Consider the following 8,040-nt stretch of genomic DNA (forward strand, 5'->3'; position numbering starts at 1 on the left):
GGAGTATGACAAGCAATTGCCATTCACCATTCGCCATTCGGAGAGTTTTAATATTGTCTACTCTGAAAAGTACGGTCTTCGGATCATGTTTGTAGGATTATATTCATGATATGTAATACCATGTAGGATTGTGCGATGTCAAATGTTTTCGTAAAAGAGAAAAATGTTTGTTTTTTGGCGGATATTTAGAGGCAGCAATTTAATCTGCCGAGGTGCTGAGACATGTTTATGTAGATGTGCATCGCATGTTCACAACCTACAAAGCAGAGATGTTACTCAATTCTGCTCTTTCAGTGTTTTTTTTTGTATTTGGTCCCATTTTCTCTCGAAACGATTTGTATTGTGACCGCGCTAAACACGCTAAAAGCGACGTCTTAATACCCTCTTAACGTCTTCAATATCAAATTCTAGGAGCAGAGATTTGTGATTGACAAAGTAAACAAACACAGAGACATATAAAAGGGAAAGCAAACGTCGCTACAGCTTGTACCTCCATTATTGATTTCAGAACTAAGAAATCTGATCCATTAGATTTTTGTATCAAGCATGAATAAGTGTTTTTATACAACAAGCTCCAGCGCATCAAATGACAGATTGTATTGTAATGCTAAAGTAGAAGTATATTCTGTAATTGTTAACAAAAATAGTTAGCAAGAGTATAAGTAGTAGTAGGAGATGAAGAGGGTGGTCACAAACATAAAAAGATGTTGATAGCAGCAGATACATGAGTAAAATTAAAAATAGCGAAGAGAATACAAAATAATACGAGTAGTAGAAGTAGTAGTAGTATAAGAGTAGTAGTAAAATAATTATATGGGGAAGTATAGTGCAGTAGAAGTCGGGAAATATCAGGAGAAAAATATATACTAGTTGTAGTGATTCTAGTTTTATTAATAATAAAATTAGTGGTGGTAGTAGCAGCTGTGGTAATAGTAGTAGTAGTAGTAGTTGAAGTGTTAGTCGAGGCAGCAGTAGGAGTATAATAGCACTATTTACCAGCAGAAGTAGTAGTAGTAGTTGTGCTAACAGTTATGACGTTTGATTTTAGAAACGATAAAAACCACTAAATAAATGCACATAGTAAATCTAGAACATGTCAAATAAAAAAAAATGATGTCCAATGTCGATATCCTATTCGGATATCGGATGGAAAACAAATCAAAATGTCAAAGCCTATTTCTTGTTGTAAATAATGACACGTGCACGTGCTCACGACAAAATTGAATTGAACTAAAATGATCCTGAAAATATTATTATGACTAGGGGTATATCCATACAGTAAACTAAATATGGATCGATGCTACAATCCAACGCTTTACATTGGTTACATTATCTTGGATATCCCGTTCTTGATTGTGCTTTGGTCGATATCTTATTTAGTTGAAGTGTTTTGTTTTTCCTTCTCCCACTTCTTCTACAACCTGTTATTTCTTTACTTAGTACTTACTGCAAAATTTAAAACATGTGCCAAACCTGATATGACTATATGCATGTACCTAATTTGTTAAATTCAGTAACCGTTTCAGTCCTTTATATTCCAAATTTTGCATCAATTGTTCTGTATAAAGTCATGCAAACTTTTTTTATCACTTTTAAAAATAAAAATTTGTTATTTTGTGGGTTTGTTTGTTTACTTGTTGATGTTGTTGTTGGGAAAAGAACTAAGGTCTTGGGTCTTCAACCTTGAAGCTATATTGATATTTACCATATTCTCATGACGAGTTGAAGTCACGAACAGGGGCACTCTTCATTTCCATGTTGTGATTTAGCCTATTTTGTGTCGTATGGGAGTGGTATCGATTTGTCAGAAGTTCACAATGATCTCCCTGGAATTTGTTTGTGTTCCATAAAATGTTTTCTAGACATCGTAAAAATCTTTGATTCCCTGCCTCCCTCTGCGTGTCCTCTTACCCCTCCCCCCCCCCATCTCAGCCTTTCAAGAAATCATTTAACAAACGTTTCTGTCGATCAAAATTAGAGAACAGGTTCAATAATTTGCTTTCGTCTAATGGATAAGGTGGGAGATATACTAGACACTTGTATTTAGTTATTGTGTCGATAAGTGGCGAGTAAGTCATCGTCCATCCAGAAGAGTACACTCGAGTTAACTAACAACCCGGATACTGCATTTCTGTAGAATGAAACGTCACGAACGGATCGCATCACGAAGAAGGAATGTTTGGATCGACAAATTATCATCACATTTAGGCACTCATTCCACTTTGTATTTCCCCCAAAAAATGATATCAGTTTTGAGACGGAGATAATGAAGGAAACTCCATTTCGCATCTTCTGGTTAAAAAAAGATTATTGATAAAAGTTCATTATTCAAAATTATTCTTCAAAACCAGTCTGTACTTGGTAAATTAATATTGTTCATATAAATAACAGAATGAGGACAACTACGATTATAATGACTACTACTGCTACCTCTACTTCTTCTTGTGCTGCTTCTTGTTCTACTTCTACTACTACTACTACTACTACTACTACTACTACTACTACTACTACTACTACTACTACTACTACTACTACTACTACTACTGCTACTACTACTGCCACTGCTACCACTACTATACTACTAATACTACTACTACTAATACTTATACTGCTACTACTGATGCTGCTACTACTACCAATATTACTACTACTACTCCTGCTTTTACTCCTACTACTGCTTCTACTATAACTACTACTACTCCTACTTTTACTACTACTACTGCGACTGCTACTTTTACTTGAACTACGGGTAAAAACAGCAACAGATTGCTGATTTCTCATTTTGATTGACACGCGAAAGGATTGGTCAGTCTCAATAATCGCTTAATGGATAGGCCACGTCAATTAGATGATTCAATTTGCTAACTTTGACAGGGGGCCCGTTGCAGAAAGAGTTGCAATCAATCGCAATTCTAGAAATCACGCGCAACTTGATTTTCAACCAATTTACAGCGCGCATTTCTGACTTGCAATTGATTTTTTGACTTGCGTTTAAACGCAACTCTTTTTGAAACGGGCCCCAGATCTCATTCAACTTGAAACTGTCATGCAAGGAGCAATAACGCCATGTATCCTAATTGGTCCTAATTTGGAACACAATGCCTTTTTAAAAATCAATTTCATAATTGGATCATTAGCATTCTTCGTGTGAGCACTTGAAAATATACATGCTGCTTTTTTCGTCTTTTCCCCCGTAACAAGAATTTTGGGTTAGGATTTCACTTGAGATTCAATCTCAAGATCTTATGTTTTTCTGGAGGCAAATAACATTGCCCAGTCATTACACCAAATATTACACGGCAAAAACTCCGGTTTTGATTTAACACTAGCCCGGAATCTCTATATGTCCACACCAGAGAAGTATTGAAACAACATCAATTTGGCAGTTTGGAATCAAAGCGATGCTGTTTTAATACTAATTGGTATTGTATAAACACTATATCTGGTGTTTGACTAATACCAAAACCGGTGTTGTTTAACACTTCTCTGCTGTGAACATATATAGATTCCGGGCTCGTGTTAAATCAACGCCGGAGTTTTTGCAGTGTAGGTTTTTGACACATGCAATCCATTTTGTATAATCATCATAATACTTTATATACTTTAGGGGCCAATTTATACAAGCAGTTATGCTTTCTTTGACCCCTCCACGTGTAATATATTTGTTAAAGGTATAGTGTATGATTGGTTGTTCTCAGAAAAGGGCAATGAATCAATTTCAAAATTATAACATTAATTAAATACCTATATCATTGCTCTATTTTATCACGGAAATGAAACTTGCACAACTTTTCTATTTTCATGATATTGAGGGTGAAACATATATCATGGCCGTATCGGTTAATCGAGACCAATTTGTTGACGCCCTCTCGAGTTAAAAAATAAATTGATATTAGAACACTGTTCGAATAATGCATATTCATTACGACGTTATGCATATTGATGAATACGTCATCGCGCATGCGCAGTATCAAGAAATACCCGTATGTGTGTAGCTGAGTAGAAAGCAAACATCGAACGGTGCGTGCAAGCTCAAAGCGCCGAAGCCAGCCGGCTAGCGACTTGTTTGTGCTTCGAACACGAGCTACCGGTTCACAGTCACAACGGGACATTATCATCGCACGCGAAAGGATCTAATAACGGCCGACAATAAGGATAAATTTAAATGGAAGAATCGAGGGGAAGGAGTAAGGAAGCGCAGAGAAGGGCGAGAGCTCGGTACGAAGAAAGAGAAAGAGAACAAAGATCAAAGAGGAAGCATGTAGTTTTGATGGAGAAAACATTCCTTCAGTGGAATGAAGCCAAGGAAAGGGGATGGGGCAGTCATGTCGTACTCGGCAAGATTTCAAAAAAGGGGGAAAAACAGTGACAAAATAGCTATAAATTTTGCAGCCCTGCAAGGAAACTTGCATCTCGATTTTTAATGAGAAGTTCAGTATTGCTCAGCAGTAAAAAGTCTGATTTTTATCTGGGGATATACAAGACCGAACTCTATGCTATAGACCCAGAGTTATTAATTCTTTTTTATTCGCTTCTTTAAAAAGCACAGTCACATGCAATCATGAAAATATACACAAAGTTCAAATAATAACATGAGTACAGGCAAGATACAATGTGTATTTGGGTCTCATTCCTAAGACGGTATTTACAATCAACACGTGGGGAATCGGGGAAGCAAGGTACGTGAAGAAGACTACGCAAACTTGGAGAAGCAAAAGTCCGAGAATTAGAAGAGAACAGACCAATGTAATGTGTAAGCATGAAGCTATTTATAGCCCCATGGTGTATGATTTGTGTATCAATTTCGAGGAGATCAATTCGCTCACACACACTCATGCGAGCTCATGAGCCGGAAAGTTGGGGGCGGCAGAAGAGAGTGTTGTGGCCTTATTACCAATGGACAGATCATAAAGCTGTCGTATGGACGGATAGAGCAATCTCCTTGGATGGAAAATGACTCAAGATCGAGTGAAGAGAATGAATGATGGATTGATAGCTGGGTATGGGTGTATGGTATCATCCGCCCAATCATCCGATGGACACTGATAACCCCCCCCCCCCCCCACTCCCCAGGATGGACGGATTGAATGGATGAACTAATGGATACAAATGATAAAATGATGAGAAAAAATGGGATGGTGGCTGGACAGATCAACTAGTCATGTAGACAAAATAGCAGAAAATACGCATTTGCTGTATGTTTATTTGAGAACAAACATGTAAATGACTGTTGGTACGTGCTTATTGGCGGTTAAATAACAAAAAAGCCTACACGGCTCACATTTTGTTTTGGGGCATTTCATTTATTAAAAAGGAGAGGAACCACTTGCTACGGTCATCGCCAAATGGATTATCTGCCTCTTTACAAAGTGAAATACTAGTACATGTATGAGTTTCAGCACGGTTAGGTATAGGCCCCTAAATGGGTTTTGGGATGAGTTTACCCCCGGCCGCGTCTGCGTGCGTACATGATATGATCTTGGTAAGCAGCTGCATGCATTGGCGCTGCTATGCTAGCTGGCCTTCAGGGTTTTTTTCATAGTCTTACGACCAGAAGTAGGCTTATAGCTACCGTTTCGTGTTGTACCAGTGGTATGGGCAATAGGTACGGCAATATGGGTCGCGGAACGGTTTTCAAAGTGGGGGGGGGGGGGCTGGCTGACCATCCAAAATATCACAATCCTAAGGTCATTTTTACGTTTTTTGTACACTGTTTTGGAAATAAGTGAAGGGCCGGGGGCTGAATTGCCCCGCTTCCGCGGCCCCTGAGAATGGGTTTTAGGGGACTGAATTAGTTGCACCACACAAAGTGGTCGCTAAAGCTACTTCCACATGCTCGTCCCAGCCTCTGGAAAAAAATAAAAATAAAAACGGGGAAAAGGGGGATATAAAAAGAAACAAAATGGTGAAAGGGGAAGGGAAAAGAAAAGGAAAGGAGGAAAAGGGAAGGACAAGCCGAGAAAAAGTGAAAAGAAAACGAAGTTTCTTTCGTTTCGGAAAAGTGAAAGACGAACATTCGAGAAAGAACAATTCATTCAGAAATAGGACAAGGCCTATATTTGATGCAATAGCAAACATAGCGGGAAATGAAGGTCTGAATACATTGGAAATCAAAGAAAAACTTAAAGGACAAGAAAAAAGAGATAGTTTTACTGCTGAATCCTCACTGAGAGGTAATTCGATATGTAGAAGTATATGAATGCACAAGGGGCAATAACTTACAAGTGATATTTCTTTGAATCTAAGCATATACCCAAAAAAACTCACATTTCTCTTTTGGATTCTTCCTTTTTTTTTCTTTTCTCAAGGGCCGCGAAACGATTTGGAAAGTGTGTGGGGTGGGGGCTGCCCATGCAAATAATCATAATAATGGTAACTTACAATTTTTTGCAGTGCGTGGACCAAAGCCCCTCCCCCCTTTCCGTGGCCCCTGTAATACTTTAATTATTTGAAACATTACATTTTTCTTACGCCTTTAATTTATAAGTTTCCTTGTAGCCCTTCTCCCCTTTTTTGGCTGATATGTTTCAAGCATTTGTTTGCTTTTAGAGTTTTACTTTGCATTTTCTGCATTGTTCATGTTAGTTATATGCTATTACAATCTTTATGTCTTAGTCCTATCTTTATACAGTTAAAACATTGTCACTTGTATTTCAGGCCGTATTATGATTATGCTACATGCACATGCATTGTAAATTCATTTTGTTTATTCAATCAATAAATCGAAAAAAACTTCCCGGCAAAAAAGAGTTAGAGAACAATATTGAAATAAAAGAAAGTCCCTTTGAAAATGTGAACATGAGAACTATATACACACAACCGGATATGGATTGTGTAGCAACGAAAATACAAAAAGGTAAAAACAATACTGAATTAATAATGAACTCATTAATTCTAAATTGACAATGATGTGAATGGAGTTTCAATTTCAACCAACATGACCAAAGGCGTAAAATGGGCAAAAATTGAGTTGGACAGAATGGCGTATCGGGCAAATGTTTTGACGTTCCTCATAAAAAACACTGATTGTGATAGATTTTGACCTATTATTGACATGATATTGTATTTCCTCTTGTCTCTCAGTTCTTTCCTATTCTCTTCTGTTTTCTTAACGGTGATTTTTTTTGATGGGCCGGGGAGGTGTCCATGCCCCCAAATTTCCTCACCCCATCTGTAATTCAGCAATTTCAACAGAATATACTTGAAACAAAATATCTACATGGTAGGCAAAATGATAGTCATGATAGTTCATATCATTGATAAAATAATGACGAAATACCATGTGTGTCGAGCGGAAACAATGATGGAACGTTTTGTTATTTGACTCAGACATGTCAGATGAAGGCTTCGATCCCGGGAATGGGTGGGATACCCCCAATATAATAATAATTATAACGATGGTGATATTAATAACAATAATAATAATGTACATAATTACCATGATGATGGAAGTGATGGATATCGGATTACGCATAATGACCATTTAAATTGTTTTTCTCATTATTTTTCTCGAAATCAATGTTTCTTTCAATGTATTGCTATTGAATGAAAACATTCCTTTGGGGAAGTGATACTAACTGTGAAAAAAAAATCCAAGATGAAATGAAAGGATGTCCTCATGTTTATATTTTTATACATGATATTATCATTTTGAGATTTACACCTCCACGCAACTAAGCACATTGCATGGCCTGCTTTTTGTGTTCCGTTCATTTACAACCCTTTTAAATTTTCTCGAAGTTTCCTTTATTCAGGTTCATGTTGTAAAAGGGTGGAGAATATAAAAAAGAAATGAGAAGTGAAATCTAAAAGAGTCGGCATGAAAGGTTTTTTTTTCATCCATGAAACCGATGACAGTTCATGAAGGGCCGTCGCGCTCGACGTATCATCCATTACATGTCCGTGAAAATGAAATGCTCGGGTTTGTATAAAAAATATGCGCTGTCATTGATTACTCATCGACATACATAGATTGCTATTTATTTACATGAACGTATCTACAATTTTCATGTCAGACTGAATAGCGCTTCGCGCGCGCAT

This window comes from Lytechinus variegatus, chromosome 4 (assembly GCF_018143015.1).
Source record: "Lytechinus variegatus isolate NC3 chromosome 4, Lvar_3.0, whole genome shotgun sequence".
Classification (NCBI taxonomy): Eukaryota; Metazoa; Echinodermata; class Echinoidea; order Temnopleuroida; family Toxopneustidae; genus Lytechinus; species Lytechinus variegatus.